General features: G+C 43.5%; 1 long non-coding RNA gene and 3 other non-coding genes across 4 annotated transcripts; all 4 read left to right on the top strand.

Annotated features, from left to right (window-relative positions):
• Window positions 1-9,778: 9,778 nt before the first annotated feature.
• On the top strand, window positions 9,779-9,852 carry trnai-aau (transfer RNA isoleucine (anticodon AAU)). The gene has a single exon. It is a non-coding gene; the product is annotated as a tRNA-Ile (tRNA).
• Window positions 9,853-11,116: 1,264 nt separating this feature from the next.
• On the top strand, window positions 11,117-11,190 carry trnai-aau (transfer RNA isoleucine (anticodon AAU)). The gene has a single exon. It is a non-coding gene; the product is annotated as a tRNA-Ile (tRNA).
• A 1,305-nt stretch (window positions 11,191-12,495) lies between these two features.
• On the top strand, window positions 12,496-15,606 carry LOC106598356 (uncharacterized). The gene is made up of 4 exons (XR_006769505.2): window positions 12,496-12,803; window positions 14,728-14,842; window positions 14,939-15,070; window positions 15,174-15,606. It is a non-coding gene; the product is annotated as an uncharacterized LOC106598356 (long non-coding RNA).
• Window positions 15,607-17,189: 1,583 nt separating this feature from the next.
• On the top strand, window positions 17,190-17,263 carry trnai-aau (transfer RNA isoleucine (anticodon AAU)). Its single transcript has one exon. It is a non-coding gene; the product is annotated as a tRNA-Ile (tRNA).
• The last annotated feature ends 281 nt before the right edge of the window (window positions 17,264-17,544 follow it).

Below are 17,544 nucleotides of genomic sequence, written 5' to 3'. Positions count from 1 at the left end.
CCTTCACAGCTCCGTAGGCAATCACCATGGTCTTGTAGCGGATGCGAGCTTCAACTGGAAGCCAGTGGAGAGAGCGGAGGAGCGGGGTGACGTGAGAGAACTTGGGAAGGTTGAACACCAGACGGGCTGCGGCGTTCTGGATGAGTTGTAGGGGTTTAATGGCACAGGCAGGGAGCCCAGCCAACAGCGAGTTGCAGTAATCCAGACGGGAGATGACAAGTGCCTGGATTAGGACCTGCGCCGCTTCCTGTGTGAGGCAGGGTCTTACTCTGCGAATGTTGTAGAGCATGAACCTACATGATCGGGTCACCGCCTTGATGTTAGTGGAGAACGACAGGGTGTTGTCCAGGATCACGCCAAGGTTCTTAGCACTCTGGGAGGAGGACACAAGGGAGTTGTCAACCGTGATGGCGAGATCATGGAACGGGCAGTCCTTCCCCGGGAGGAAGAGCAGCTCCGTCTTGCCGAGGTTCAGCTTGAGCTGGTGATCCGTCATCCACACTGATATGTCTGACAGACATGCAGAGATGCGATTCGCCGCCTGGTTATCAGAAGGGGGAAAGGAGAAGATTAATTGTGTGTCGTCTGCATAGCAATGATAGGAGAGACCATGTGAGGATATGACAGAGCCAAGTGACTTGGTGTATAGCGAGAATAGGAGAGGGCCTAGAACAGAGCCCTGGGGGACACCAGTGGTGAGAGCGCATGGTACGGAGACAGATTCTCGCCACGCCACCTGGTAGGAGCGACCTGTCAGGTAGGACGCAATCCAAGCGTGGGCCGTGCCGGAGATGCCCAACTCGGAGAGGGTGGAGACTACTTCCTTCGACACATGTTCAATGATTAATAACATTAAATCTAAAGAACATTAGAAGTTACGGCCTTTCTCAATAGCAACGCTATGCTCACTGAGTCTGTAAAAAGTCAACGTTTTCCTTAATTTTGGGTCAGTACCAGTGGTCAGCTATTCTGCAACTGTGTACTCTCTGTTTAGGGCCAAATAGCATTCTAGTTTGCTCAGATGTTTGGTAAATTCTTTTCAATGTGTCAATGTGTCAAGAAATTATATTTTTGTTTTCTCATGATTTGGTTGGGTCTAATTGTGTTGCTGTCCTGGAGCCCTGTGGGGTGTGTTTGTGAACAGAGCCCCATGACCAGCTTGCTTAGGGGGCTCTTCTTGATGTGATTGGCCTGACTGGCCTGATTGGCCTGACTGAAACATGGCTTAAGCCTGATGAATTTACTGTGTTAAATGAGGCCTCACCCCCTGGTTACACTAGTGACCATACCCCCCGTGCATCCGGCAAAGGCGGAGGTGTTGCTAACATTTACGATAGCAAATTTCAATTTACAAAAAAAAAAACAATTACGGTTTTCGTCTTTTGAGCTTCTAGTCATGAAATCTATGCAGCCTACTCACTCACTTTTTATAGCTACTGTTTACAGGCCTCCTGGGCCATATGCAGTGTTCCTCACTGAGTTCCCTGAATTCCTATCGGATCTTGTAGTCATAGCAGATAATATTCTAATTTTTGGTGACTTTAACATTCACATGGAAAAGTCCACAGACCCACTCCAAAAGGCTTTCGGAGCCATCATCGACTCAGTGGGTTTTGTCCAACATGTCTCTGGACCTACTCACTGCCACAGTCATACTCTGGACCTAGTTTTGTCCCATGGAATAAATGTTGTGGATCTTAATGTTTTTCCTCATAATCCTGGATTATCGGACCACCATTTTATTGCGTTTGAAATCGCAACAAATAATCTGCTCAGACCCCAACCAAGGAGCATTAAAAGTCGTGCTATAAATTCTCAGACAACCCAAAGATTCCTTGATGCCCTTCCAGACTCCCTCTGCCTACCCAAGGACGTCAGAGGACAAAAATCAGTTAACCACCTAACCGAGGAACTCAATTTAACCTTGCGCAATACCCTAGATGCAGTTGCACCCCTAAAAATTAAAAACATCTGTCATAAGAAACTAGCTCCCTGGTATACAGAAAATACACGAGCTCTGAAGCAAGCTTCCAGAAAACTGGAACGGAAATGGCGCCACACCAAACTGGAAGTCTTCCGACTAGCTTGGAAAGACAGTACCGTGCAGTATCGAAGAGCCCTCACTGCTGCTCGATCATCCTATTTTTCCAACTTAATTGAGGAAAATAAGAACAATACGAAATTTCTTTTTGATACTGTCGCAAAGCTAACTAAAAAGCAGCCTTCGCAAATGGAGGATGGCTTTCACTTCAGCAGTAATGAATTTATGAACTTCTTTGAGGAAAAGATCATGATCATTAGAAAGCAAATTATGGACTCCTCTTTAAATCTGGGTATTCCTCCAAAGCTCCATTGTCCTGAGTCTACACAACTCTGCCAGGACCTAGGATCAAGGGAGATACTAAAGTGTTTTAGTACTATATCTCTTGACACAATGATGAAAATAATCATGGCCTCCAAACCCTCAAGCTGCATACTGGACCCTATTCCAACTAAACTACTGAAAGAGCTGCTTCCTGTGCTTGGCCCTCCTATGTTGAACATAATAAACGGCTCTCTATCCACCGGATGTGTACCAAGCTCACTAAAAGTGGCAGTAATAAAGCCTCTCTTGAAAAAGCCGAATCTTGACCCAGAAATTATAAAAAACTATCGGCCTATATCGAATCTTCCATTCCTCTCAAAAATTTTAGAAAAAGCTGTTGCACAGCAACTCACTGCCTTCCTGAAGACAAACAATGTATACGAAACGCTTCAGTCTGGTTTTAGACCCCATCATAGCACTGAGACTGCACTTGTGAAGGTGGTAAATTACCTTTTAATGACGTCAGACCGAGGCTCTGCATCTGCCCTCGTGCTCCTAGATCTTAGTGCCGCTTTTGATACCATCGATCACCACATTCTTTTGGAGAGATTGGAAACCCAAATTGGTCTACATGGACAAGTTCTGGCCTGGTTTAGATCTTATCTGTCGGAAAGATATCAGTTTGTCTCTGTGAATGGTTTGTCCTCTGACAAATCAATTGTAAATTTCGGTGTTCCTCAAGGTTCCGTTTTAGGACCACTATTGTTTTCACTATATATTTTACCTCTTGGGGATGTCATTCGGAAACATAATGTTAAATTTCACTGCTATGCGGACGACACACGGCTGTACATTTCAATGAAACATGGTGAAGCCCCAAAATTGCCCTCGCTAGAAGCCTGTGTTTCAGACATAAAGAAGTGGATGGCTGCAAACTTTCTACTTTTAAACTCGGACAAAACAGAGATGCTTGTTCTAGGTCCCAAGAAACAAAGAGATCTTCTGTTGAATCTGACAATTAATCTGGATGGTTGTACAGTCGTCTCAAATAAAACTGTGAAGGACCTCGGCGTTACTCTGGACCCTGATCTCTCTTTTGAAGAACATATCAAGACTGTTTCAAGGACAGCTTTTTTCCATCTACGTAACATTGCAAAAATCAGAAACTTTCTGTCCAAAAATGACGCAGAAAAATTTATCCATGCTTTTGTTACTTCTAGGCTGGACTACCGCAATGCTCTACTTTCCGGCTACCCGGATAAAGCACTAAACAAACTTCAGTTAGTGCTAAATACGGCTGCTCGAATCCTGACTAGAACCAAAAAATTTGATCATATTATTCCAGTGCTAGCCTCCCTACACTGGCTTCCTGTTAAGGCAAGGGCTGATTTCAAGGTTTTACTGCTAACCTACAAAGCATTACATGGGCTTGCTCCTACCTATTTTTCCGATTTGGTCCTGCCGTACATACCTACACGTACACTACGGTCACAAGACGCAGGCCTCCTAATTGTCCCTAGAATTTCTAAGCAAACGGCTGGAGGTAGGGCTTTCTCCTATAGAGCTCCATTTTTATGGAATGGTCTGCGTACCAATGTGAGAGACGCAGACTCAGTCTCAACCTTTAAGTCTTTACTGAAGACTTATCTCTTCAGTAGGTCCTATGATTAAGCATAGTCTGGCCCAGGAGTGTGAAGGTGAACGGAAAGGCTGGAGCAACGAACCGCCCTTGCTGTCTCTGCCTTGCCGGTTCCCCTCTTTCCACTGAGATTCTCTGCCTCTAACCCTTTTACAGGGGCTGAGTCACTGGCTTACTGGTGTCCTTCCATGCCGTCCATGGGAGGGGTGCATCACTTGAGTGGGTTGAGTCACTGACGTGGTCTTCCTGTCTGGGTTGGCGCCCCCCCTTGGGTTGTGCCATGGCGGAGATCGTTGTGGGCTATACTCGGCCTTGTCTTAGGACGGTAAGTTGGTGGTTGGAGACATCCCTCTAGTGGTGTGGGGGCTGTGCTTTGGCAAAGTGGGTGGGGTTATATCCTGCCTGTTTGGCCCTGTCCGGGGGTATCATCGGATGGGGCCACAGTGTCTTCTGATCCCTCCTGTCTCAGCCTCCAGTATTTATGCTGCAGTAGTTTATGTGTCGGGGGGCTAGGGTCAGTCTGTTACATCTGGAGTATTTCTCTTGTCTTATCCGGTGTCCTGTGTGAATTTAAATATGCTCTCTCTAATTCTCTCTTTCTCTCTTTCTGTCTTTCTCTCGGAGGACCTGAGCCCTAGGACCATGCCTCAGGACTACCTGGTATGATGACTCCTTGCTGTCCCCAGTCCACCTGGCTGTGCTGCTGCTCCAGTTTCAACTGTTCTGCCTGCGGCTATGGAACCCTGACCTGTTCACCGGATGTGCTTGTTGCACCCTCGACAACTACCATGATTATTATTATTTGACCATGCTGGTCATTTATGAACATTTTAACATCTTGACCATGTTCTGTTATAATATCCACCCTGCACAGCCAGAAGAGGACTGGCCACCCCTCATAGCCTGGTTCCTCTCTAGGTTTCTTCCTAGGTTTTTGGCCTTTCTCGGGAGTTTTTCCTAGGGAGTTTTTCCTAGCCACCGTGCTTCTTTCACATGCATTGCTTGCTGTTTGGGGTTTTAGGTTGGGTTTCTGTACAGCACTTTGAGATATCAGCTGATGTACGAAAGGCTATATAAATAAATTTGATTTGATTTGATTCTACATGTTTATTTCTCAGGAGGTGATGTCCAAGATGGCGTAGCAGTTCAGACGTCCTCTACCCTCCTCTTATCGTGTCCCGTGTATATATATATTTACATATTTTTCTTCACTTATCTTTCTACATTTTTTCTTCTAAAAACTCAACCTCAAAGCACTCTCCTGCAACCCGCCTCACCAATTTAAAAAATAAAGTATTATTTACCTCATCTGAAATCCACAACAGAAGCTAGCCAGAGGTTAGCCATTTTCACTGGCTAACGTTGGAGTTCAGCTAGCCACGGTTAGCTGTCCTCAGCTATCCATTAGCTCGAAAAGCTATCGCCAGTTTTTGTACAGCGCGACTCAGACCAGAGTATACCGGACCTATTCTCTCTCCTTTCCCCGATTTCTACCGCAGGCTCTGGACATTTACACCTGGATCTTGCAGCTAACTAGCTGCTACCTGAGTGACTATTGGCAACGTCGGTCCCGGAATTAACACACATTATTCCGGACCGAGCCAGCTGAAGAGTTCCGTCAGCCACTCCTGGGCTATTCCTGAGCTAGCCAGCTGAAGTGTCTCCTGGGCTACAATCACCTATCCTGACCCTTTTTACTGCCGATGCGGAGCCCCATCGGGCCTTCACGACTGGACCACCAACGTTATCTGTCCGAGGGAGTTATCCAACTGGCCCCTCCGTCGCGACGTAACCTGATCGCCCATCTGCGGCCGGCTAATCGTTAGCTGTCTTATCGGCTGCGATCTGAATAGGTCTATCGGACACTTTTCTTGGGCCACTATAACTAACTATTTTGCCAACTTGGACAGGTCCCCCCTTCCACACGGAACCCCTCTAACCCACAGACGGAAACGCACGAGGTGGCTAAAAACAGACCTTCCACCAGCTTGCTACCTATGGCCCGGCTAGCTGTCTGAATCTCACTGGACCCTTTGATCACTCGGCTAAGCATGCCTCTCCTTAATGTCAATATGCAATGTCCATTGCTGTTCTGGTTAGTGTTTATTGGCTTATTTCACTGTAGCGCCTCTAGCCCTGCTCATTATACCTTATCCAACCTCTCAGTTCCTCCACCCACACATGCTATGACATCTTCTGGTTTCAATGATGTTTCTAGAGACAATATCTCTCTCATAATCACTAATTGCCTAGGTTTACCTCCTCTGTATTCACATCACACCATACCTTTGTCTGTACATTATACCTTGAAGCTATTTTATCGCCCCCAGAAACCTGCTCCTTTTTCTCTCTATTCTAGACGTCACAGACGACCAATTCTTATAGCTTTTAGCCGTACCCTCATACTTATTCTTCTCTGCTCCTCTGGGGATGTAGAGGTGAATCCAGGCCTTGCAGTGCCTGGCTCCACTCCTACTCCCCAGGCGCTCTCTTTTGATGACTTCTGTAACCGTAATAACCTTGGTTTCATGCATGTTAACATTAGAAGCCTCCTCCCTAAGTTTGTTTTATTCACTGCTTTAGCACACTCTGCCAACCCGGATGTCCTAGCTGTGTCTGAATCTTGGCTTAGGAAGTCCACCAAAAACTCTGAAATCTTCATCCCTAACTACAACGTTTTCAGACAAAATAGAACGACCAAAGGGGGCGGTGTTGCAATCTACTGCAGAGATGGCCTGCAGAGTTCTGTCCTGCTATCCAGGTCTGTACCCAAACAATTTGAACTTCTACTTTTAAAAATCCACCTCTCCAAAAACAAGTCTCTCACCGTTGCCGCCTGCTATAGACCCCCCTCGGCCCCTAGCTGTGCTCTGGACACCATATGTGAACTGATTGCCCCCCATCTATCTTCAGAGCTCGTGCTACTAGGTGACCTAAACTGGGACATGCTTAACACCCCAGCCATCCTACAATCCAAGCTTGATGCCCTCAATCTCACACAAATTATTAATGAACCCACCAGGTACAACCCCAACGCCGCAAACACTAGCACCCTCATAGATATCATCCTAACCAACGTGCCCTCTAAATACACCTCTGCTGTTTTCAACCAAGATCTCAGCGATCACTGCCTCATTGCCTGCACCCGTAATGGGTCAGCGGTCAAACGACCTCCACTCATCACTGTCAAACGCTCCCTGAAACATTTCAACGAGCAAGCCTTTCTAATCGACCTGGCCCTGGTATCCTGGAAGGATATTGACCTCATCCCTTCAGTAGAGGATGCCTGGTTATTTTTTTTAAATGCCTTCCTCACCATCTTAAATAAGCATGCCCCTTTCATGAAATTTAGAACCAGGAACAGATATAGCCCTTGGTTCTCCCCAGACCTGACTGCCCTTAACCTACACAAAAATATCCTGTGGCGTTCTGCATTAGCATCGAACTGCCCCCGCGATATGCAACTTTTCAGGGAAGTTAGAAACCAATACACACAGGCAGTTAGAAACACCAAGGCTAGCTTTTTCAAACAGAAATTTGCTTCCTGCAACTCAAACTCTAAAAAGTTCTGGGACATTGTAAAGTCCATGGAGAATAAGAACACCTCCTCCCAACTGCCCACTGCACTGAGGATAGGAAACTCTGTCGCCACCGATAAGCCCACTATAATTGAGAATTTCAATAAGCATTTTTCTACGGCTGGCCATGCTTTCCACCTAACTACCCCTACTGCATTCAACAGCACTGCACCCCCCACAGCTACTCGCCCAAGCCTCCCCCATTTCTCCTTCTCCCAAATCCATGCAGCTGATGTTCTGAAAGAGCTGCAAAATCTGGACCCCTACAAATCAGCTGGGCTTGACAATCTGGACCCTTTCTTTCTAAAATTATCTGCCGAAATTATTGCAACCCCTATTACTAGCCTGTTCAACCTCTCTTTCGTGTCATCTGAGATTCCCATAGATTGGAAAGCAGCTGCTGTCATCCCCCTCTTCAAAGGAGGTGACACTCTTGACCCAAATTGCTACAGACCTATATCCAACCTACCCTGCCTTTCTAAGGTCTTCGAAAGCCAAGTCAACAAACAGATTACCGACCATTTCGAATCCCACCGCACCCTCTCCGCTATGCAATCTGGTTTCAGAGCTGGTCATGGGTGCACCTCAGCCACGCTCAAGGTCCTAAACGACATCGTAACCGCCATCGATAAGAAACAATACTGTACTGCCGTATTCATTGACCTGGCTTTTGACTCTGTTAATCACCACATCCTCATCGGCAGACTCAGTAGCCTTGGTTTCTCAAACGATTGCGTCGCCTGGTTCACCAACTACTTCTCTGATAGAGTTCAGTGTGTCAAATCGGAGGGCCTGCTGTCCGGACCTCTGGCAGTCTCTATGGGGGTACCACAGGGTTCAATTCTTGGGCCAACTCTTTTCTCTGTATACATCAATGATGTAGCTCTTGCTGCTGGTGAATCTCTGATCCACCTCTACGCAGACGACACCATTCTGTATACTTCTGGCCCTTCTTTGGACACTGTGTTAACAACCCTCCAGACGAGCTTCAATGCCATTCAACTCTCCTTCCGTGGTCTCCAACTGCTCCTAAACACAAGTAAAACTAAATGCATGCTCTTTAACCGATCGCTGCCTGCACCTGCCCGCCTGTCCAGCATCACTTCTCTGGACAGTTCTAACTTAGAATTTGTGGACAACTACAAATACCTAGGTGTCTGGTTAGACAGTAAACTCTCCTTCCAGACTCACATCAATCATCTCCAATCCAAAGTTAAATCTAGAATTGGCTTCCTATTTCGCAACAAAGCATCCTTCACTCATGCTGCCAAACATACCCTCGTAAAACTGACCATCCTACCAATCCTCGACTTCGGCGATGTCATTTACAAAATAGCCTCCAATACCCTACTCAACAAGCTGGATGCAGTCTATCACAGTGCCATCCGTTTTGTCACCAAAGCCCCATATACTACCCACCACTGCGACCTATACGCTCTCGTTGGCTGGCCTTCGCTTCATAATCGTCGCCAAACACATTGGCTCCAGGTCATCTACAAGACCCTGCTAGGTAAAGTCCCCCCTTATCTCCGCTCACTGGTCACCATAGCAGCACCCACCTGTAGCACGCGCTCCAGCAGGTATATCTCTCTGGTCACCCCTAAAGCCAACTCCTCCTTTGGTCGTCTCTCCTTCCAGTTCTCTGCTGCCAATGACTGGAACGAACTACAAAAATCTCTGAAACTGGAAACACTTATCTCCCTCACTAGCTTTAAGCACCAGCTATCAGAGCAGCTCCCAGATCACTGCACCTGTACATAGCCCATCTATAATTTAGCCCAAACTACTACCTCTTCCCCTACTGTATTTATTTATTTTATTTATTTTGCTCCTTTGCACCATATTATTTATATTTTAACTTTGAACTTTCTTCAAACTACATATCTACCATTCCAGTGTTTTACTTGCTATACTTGATTTACTTTGCCACCATGGCCTTTTTTGCCTTTACCTCCCTTATCTCACATCATTTGCTCACATTGTTTAAAGTCTTATTTTTTTTCTACTGCATCATTGATTGTATGTTGTTTTACTCCATGTGTAATTCTGTGTTTTTGTATGTTGTCGAACTGCTTTGCTTTATCTTGGCCAGGTCGCAATTGTAAATGAGAACTTGTTCTCAACTTGCCTACCTGGTTAAATAAAGGTGAAATAAATAAATACATAAATTTGTTATGGAATGTCTAGGTCTCACGCTGGTGTATTTAGTACGGTGTGGTTTCTTCTACCCTCTTCCGTTGAGCGAGCAGTGTCTATGGCCGGTTAGCTCAGTTGGTTAGAGCGTCGTGCTAATAACGCGAAGGTCGCGGGTTCGATACCCGTACTGGCCAGGATGTTTTTTTCTTTACTGTGAATGTCTACACTCTATTGATTGGGGTCTACAATGTGCATTTTAAATTAGTAGTGTGAATTGTCAATTATTGTTTTATTGTGGAGTGTCGGAGTTTTCATTAGTATTTTATTATCCAAGGAAGGGAGGGAGGACAGGGGACTTTATGGACTAATAGGCACAATGGTGAAGAAACAGATTGACGGGTTGGTCAATCATTTGATTAATTCATTATTTACACACACACACACACACACACACACACACACACACACACACACACACACACACACACACACACACACACACACACACACACACACACACACACACACACACACACACACACACACACACACACACACACTTACCTTTCCCCATACTCACTTGGTCACACATTAACTAGAGAAGGGCACTAAGTACAGAGAGGTAAAGAGCCAGCAAACAGCTGCACCCTCTTTCTACACTCCTCTCTCCCTCTCTCTCTCTCTCTCTCTCTCTCTCTCTCTCTCTTTCTCTTTCTCTTTCTCTCTCGCTCTCTTTCTCTCTCTCTCAATTTCAATTCAATTGAAGGGCTTTATTGGTATGGGAAACATATGTTAACATTGCCAAAGCAAGTGAGGTAGATAATATATGAAAGTGAAATAAACAATTAAAATGAACATTAAACATTTTACTCACAGAAGTTTCAAAAGAATAGAGACATTAAAAAATGTCATTATGTTTATTTACAGTGTTGTAATGATGTGCAAATGGTTAAAGTACAATGAGGTTGGCTCATTTAAAGAAAGACAACAAGTCTGTCTGTCTCTCTCCTTTTCCTTCCCTTCATCTCTCTTTCCTCTGTAAGTGGTCTATGTGAGGAGAGTAGACTCCTTGGTCACAGAGTGAGTGTGAAATGCTTCATTCTATTCCATTAACTGACAGGTCACAGTCGTTTATTCCGTTAAATCAATGATCACTATTAAGTGTTATTATCATGGGTATCAGAAATGGACTATGGGGAAAGGTCTTACAACACAGTGTGTATTCAGGTTCAGCTGTACAGGACTGAAATCAGCCAGTCAACTACAACTACAGAGAAAGAGATACAGCCATGGTGTTGATCATTAACAGTGTGCAGTAGAATGGAGTCCTTGGAATTGAGCTGGATTTGTTTAAGTTCTCTGCCCTCTAATGGTAGAATGTAGACATTGTAGATGAACAACCACCTCCTGATCCATATATGGGTGTAACCCCCTTCCGTTGTTTCAACGTTTATCCCAGGCCGGTTAGCTCAGTTGGTTAGAGCGTCGTGCTAATAACGCGAAGGTCGCGGGTTCGATACCCGTACTGGCCAGGATTTTTTTTTTTTTACTTTACTGTGAATGTCTATTGATTGGGTTCTACCATATGCGTTTTAAATTAGTAGTATGAATTGTCGATTGTTGTTTTATTGTGGAGTGACATTTTATTGTAGGAGTTTTAATTAGTATTTTATTATCCAAGGAAGGGAGGACAGGTGACTTCATGGACTAAGAGAGAGAGAGAGAGAATGGTGAAGAAACAGATAGACGGTCCATCAATCATTTGATTAATTCATTATTCACACACACACACACACACACACACACACACACACACACACACACACACACACACACACACACACACACACACGTACAGTCTTGTACAGCTAACCTTGTTGGAACACACAATTCAGTCCCATTCAAAATCCTATTTTCCCTACCCCTAACCCTAACCTGTTCTCTTTCCCTTACTCTAACCTTAACCCTAAGCCAAAAACCTAACCTTAACCCTAAACCTAACCCTAGCTCCTAACCCTAACACGAAAACTAACACTAGCTCCTAACCCTAAAACTAACCCTAGCTCCTAAACCTAATTCTAACCCTAATTCTAACCTTAACCATAAACCCCCTAGAAATAGGATTTGACCTCTTGGGGACCAACAAACTGTCCCCAGTTGGTCAAATGTTTGTGGACTATTCTTGTGGGGATTTCTGGTCCCCACAAGAATAGTTAAATACGTCCACACAAACACTCTCTCTCACACACACACACACACACACACACACACACACACACCTTTCCCCATGCTCACTTGGTCACACATTATCTAGAGAAGCGTACTAAGTACAGAGAGGTAAAGAGCCAGCAAACAACTGCACCCTCTTTCTACACTCCTCTCTTTCTTTCTTTCTTTCTTTCTTTCTTTCTTTCTTTCTTTCTTTCTTTCTTTCTTTCTTTCTTTCTTTCTTTCTTTCTTTCTTTCTTTCTTTCTTTCTTTCTTTCTCTCTCTCTCTCTCTCGCTCTCTCTGCTATATTTAGTACAATGAGGTTGGCTCATTAAAGAAAGACAAAAAGTCTGTCTCCCTCCCTCTCCTTTTCCTTCTCTGACTCCCTTCATCTCTCTTTCCTCTGTAAGTGGTCTATGTGAGGAGAGTAGACTCCTTGGTCACAGAGTGTGGGTGTGAAATGCTTCATTATATTCAATTAACTGACAGGTCACAGTCATATATGCTGTTAAATCAATTCTCAATATTAAGTGTTATTATCATGGGTGAACGGCCCTAAACAGTGTCCCATGCATTCATTGTCAGTGGGGTTTGTAAACCAACCCGGATGTAATATAATTCTGGCCACATGTTGACTCAGTGGCGCTTCTCCATGCGGGAGGGACGTACACTCTGTAAACAGGAATGGAAAGCTAAAGTTAACTAGTTAGTCACAGATATGTACGTTCAGCCTGTTAATTATTTCAGTCCGAGTTGTCTTATCTTACGAAGTCAGCATGGCTTAACATAGTTCATTTAGTTTTTGACCTCGACATTGTTGCTGGAAAGATACTTTCTTAACTAACATGCTGGCGCTGCTAGCTAGCTAATGCTAACGGCGCTAGCTAACCTCATATCTGGATGCTTCACTCTAGTTCCCGAGAGAGCAGCATACTGGTAAGTCAACTTTGCTTTCAAATTTTGTAATCATCTGTAAAGTTGTTTTACATGCAGTCATACAAGCTAGATAGATATTTTGTTGAAAGCCTGTTGTCATTCATTGGTTGTTTCTTTGGGGCTAGCTAAGCTATCACTAGCTACCTAGGTGGATAATAATGTGATGTTACAGTAACGTTACAGTATTACTGAATGACAACAATATAGCCTTGTCTCTACTAGTTGGCTAGTTGGTTGATATGGTGCAGTAGACTACAGTACAACATTACTAAATGATAACAACGTAGCTTTGTGACCAGATAGTAGTTGGTTGATATGGTGCAGTAGACTACATTGACTACACAACCCAATGTCATATTTAGAGTTACTGACATGAATAGAAGCATATACAAGCAATCTATCACATGTATTTTATAAAGCCCCTTTTTCATCAGCAGTTGTCACAAAGAGCTTATACAGATAACCAGCCTAAAACCCCAAAGAGCAAGCAATGCAGACGTAGAAGCACAGTGGCTAGGAAAGTCTCCCTAGAAAGGCAGGAACCTAGGAAGAAACCTAGAGAGGAACCAGGCTCTGAGGGGTGGCCAGTCTTCTGGCTGTGCTGGTGGAGATGATAAAAGACTACAGCCATTTAGACAGATGACCAGCAGTGTCAAATAATAGAGGTTTATAGAGGGTGCAATAGTTCAGCACCTCAGGAGTAAATGCCAGTTGGCTCTTCATAGCTGAGCGTTTAGAGGTTGAGACAGTAGGTCTGGTAGAGAGAGACAGGATCAAACAGCGGGTCTGGGACAAGGTAGTACCTCTGGTGAGCCTTGAGCAGGTCAGGGTTCCATAGCTGCAGACAGAAACAGCAGAGACTGGATCAGCAGCACGACCAGGTGGACTGGAGACAGGGACAGACAGGAGTCGTCAGGCCAGGTAGTCCTGAGGCAGGGTCCTAGATCTCATGTCATTCAGTAATACATGTCCTTTGATCTCCTTTTTACTGGACACTGTTGATAGCCATTTTTCCCAAGCTAATCACTGATTGGCCGACTACAAGGATGTGGTCAGGTTGAGACTTCTGAGTCATAATAACACAGAACACACACATCAGATTGCAAGGGCAAGTACAGTGAGCAGTTTGGAAAATGGAGTCTGCTGCGTGGGTTACCAGACACACACACAAACAAACTTAATTCATTTGTTGTATTGTATTTATTATGGATCCCCATTGGCTGCTGCCAATACAGCAGTTACTCTTCTTCAAGTCCAGCAAAATGAAGGCAGTTATTCAATTTTAAAAACATTACAATACATTCATAACACGTTAAGTGTGTGCCCTCAGGCCACTACTCTACTACCACATATCTACAACACAAAATCCTTGTGTGTGTACAGTGTGTACAGTGCAGTGTACAGTATGTTATTGTGTGTGTGTGTGTGCAGTGTACAGTATGTTATTGTGTGTACAGTGCAGTGTACTGTATGTTGTGGTGTGTGTGTGCAGTGTACAGCATGTTATTGTGTGTACAGTGCAGTGTATAGTATGTTGTGGTGTGTGTGCAGTGTACAGTATGTTATTGTGTGTACAGTGCAGTGTACAGTATGTTGTGGTGTGTGTGCAGTGTACAGCATGTTATTGTGTGTGTGTGTGTACAGTGCAGTGTACAGTATTTTATTGTGTGTATGTACAGTGCAGTGTACAGTATGTTATCGTGTGTATGCATGTGTCTCTTCACAGTCCCCGCTGTTCCATAAGGTGAATTTTTATCTGTTTTTTAAGTCTAATTTTACCGCGTGGGTGAGTTACTTGATGTGGAATAGAGTTCCATGTAGTCATGGCTCTATGTAGTACTGTGCTCCTCCCATAGTCTGTTCTGTTTAGGTTGGTGTGTAGTCAAGGCTTTGTCATTAAAATGATATTGTGCCTATTTTTCAGATCTGCCCACCTGCTCAGTGGGTGACAGGTCTTTCCACCAAGCTGTTCCAGGCCTGGAGTGGCATGCTGGAACTTCCAGAGGCTTCTACACCTGAAGCATTGTGATGTGGTCCAGGTAATTATCAAACACACGTATACACACTCACTCAATCACTCTCTGTTTTGTTGTATAATTATTTTAACTTGTGAAAATTGTGCCTCTCTCTTTTAGATCTGCCAGCCCCAGCAGTTCAGCTGCAGTCTCAGCAGTCCTCTGCTGTGGTCTTTCATTTACCGGCTGCACCAGTTCCTACTACACTGGCCGTGAAGGGAGGAACTGTTGAGGAGACCCAGATGGATACAGGTCATTCAGAATTCTATTGCATATGCTCAGTCACACCAACAGATGTACACAGACATGTTGTTCACCTGTATACTTACTGTCACTTTGTGTGTCTCTCTTTCAGATCTGCCTGACAGCCTCACCCAGAAGACACTGGGCCTATCAAGACTGACAAAGCAGAGATGGGTGGCTGACAAGGAAAAATAAAACACAACACACACATTATCCACAATGTAAATACATTGTAATTACTTGTTTATTTCATGTTTGCTGCATTTTATTTGAGGATTGGAGAGATCTACTCCTTCATATCCATTCTTAATATCTACATAATTACTCTCCATATCTATCAAATCAAAGGGGGATTGATAATATTGTAAAAGACTATGGCTTAATGTTTACAGTTTGAGGAAATTGTGTGTGCTTTTTTTCTAAGTTGAAGAACATGCCTCTCTCAACACAGACACACATTCGACCCAATGTAAATACATGGTTTATTTTATCTCTGCTCCATTTTATTTGGAGATTGTGTGAAATAAAATATATTCACAGCTAAAGCAACAGTTTGGTTTATTGGATATTTCTCTGATTTTAAAATGAATGACCAAAAAGAAAGGAAGTCGGCAGCCCTGCAACCCTCTGGGAGTGTGCAGGTTTTGTCATCTGCAGTTGAAACAGGGCCCCAACAACCCTCACAAATGTACAGGGTTCCCAGGAGTAGCAGGCAAATATGTTTGTCTTGCAAACGTTTTTTTAATGTACCAAAGCCATTCCCTGGCTACCCATCCACATCGCTCAGGCCAAACTAAACGTTTGTTCTCCACAATGAATGTTTGTACATTTCAGGGTAAATCATCAGGCAATCAAGGCCAAGGAATGGAGAGAGAGAGAGAGATGACCTGGAGGGAGTTTCAGCCTCAGTTATTTATGCAGCAGAAAAGCGGAGATGGGTGGCTAACAAGAAAAAAAGAAAACATACACACACTCTCACACATTAGTATGTAAATATATCAATATATTGTCATTTCTTGTTTATTTCTTTTTATTTTATGATTAGAGATATTTAGGCCTACAGATGTTATCCATTTCCCACAACGGACATGTGCAGTTGTGCTTACTCACCGTTGGTGGAGAGGTCATGGTTAGGAGAGATGGGGGCTGACAAGGAAATAATTAAATACAACATGCATACACATTCTCTCTCGCTCTCCCACACGCACAATAAACATGACTCACACATTAGACCCAATGTAAATACATTTTAATAATTTGTTTATTTTACATATGCTCCATTTTATTTGAGGAAAATATCTGCAATAAAGTACATTCACAGTTAAAGCAATGTCTTTGGTTTATTGGATATTTCTCTGAATACAATGTGTGACCAGAAGGAAGTCGGCAGACCTGCAACCCCTGGACTGTGTAGGTTTTGTCATCTAGAGCTGAAAAATAGAGAGATGGGAGGAAGAGTGGAGTTTAAAGGTTTATCATTAATAACACACACAATTCTAGAATGAATTCATATTAGAATATATTACATAATAGTGACCAGTAGTTACTGTATTGTGATTGTTTAGTCGTAGTTACTGTATTGTGATTGTTTAGTCGTAGTTACTGTATTGTGATTGTTTAGTCATAGTTACTGTATTGTGATTGTTTAGTCATAGTTACTGTATTGTGATTGTTTAGTAATAGTTACTGTATTGTGATGGTTTAGTCATAGTTACTGTATTGTGATGGTTTAGTCATAGTTACTGTATTGTGATTGTTTAGTAATAGTTACCGTATTGTGATTGTTTAGTCATAGTTACTGTATTGTGATTGTTTACTCGTAGTTACTGTATTGTGATTGTTTAATAATAGTTACTGTATTTTGATTGTGATTGTTTAGTGTTTTATTTACTCAATCAAGTAGTGTGAATCAAGGAGGGATCGAACCGTGTCTCAAAAGCAGCAGAAAAGGTCAAATAAGATCACCACCTTTTCTGTTGCGGATATACAGAACTGGCTGCGGGGAACTGGGCTGGATTTGTTTATGTTCTCTGCCCTCTAACGGTAGAATGTAGACATTGTAAATGAATGACCCCCTCCAGATCCATATATGGGTGTAACCCAGTTCCGTTCGTCGTGTGTTACGTCAGGCCGGTTAGCTCAGTTGGTTAGAGCGTCGTGCTAATAACGCGAAGGTCGCGGGTTCGATACCCGTACTGGCCAGGATCTCTTTTACTGTTTCAAAACTCTATTGATTGGGGTCTACTATGTGGTTTTTAAATTAGTAATATGAATTGTCAATTGTTGTTTTATTGTGGAGTTACATTTTAATGTTTTTTCTAACTCATTGTATGAGTTTTCAGTTGTCTTTTATTTATTTATTTGACCTTTATTTAACTAGGTGGCCAGTTGAGAACAAGTTCTCATTTACAACTGCGACCTGGCCAAGATAAAGCAAAGCAGTGTGACACAAACAACAACACAGAGTTACACATGGAATAAAT

The sequence above is a fragment of the Salmo salar genome, chromosome 08 (assembly GCF_965601325.2).
Source record: "Salmo salar chromosome 08, fSalSal1, whole genome shotgun sequence".
Taxonomy (NCBI): Eukaryota; Metazoa; Chordata; class Actinopteri; order Salmoniformes; family Salmonidae; genus Salmo; species Salmo salar.
This window is presented reverse-complemented; position numbering and strand designations above follow the sequence as displayed.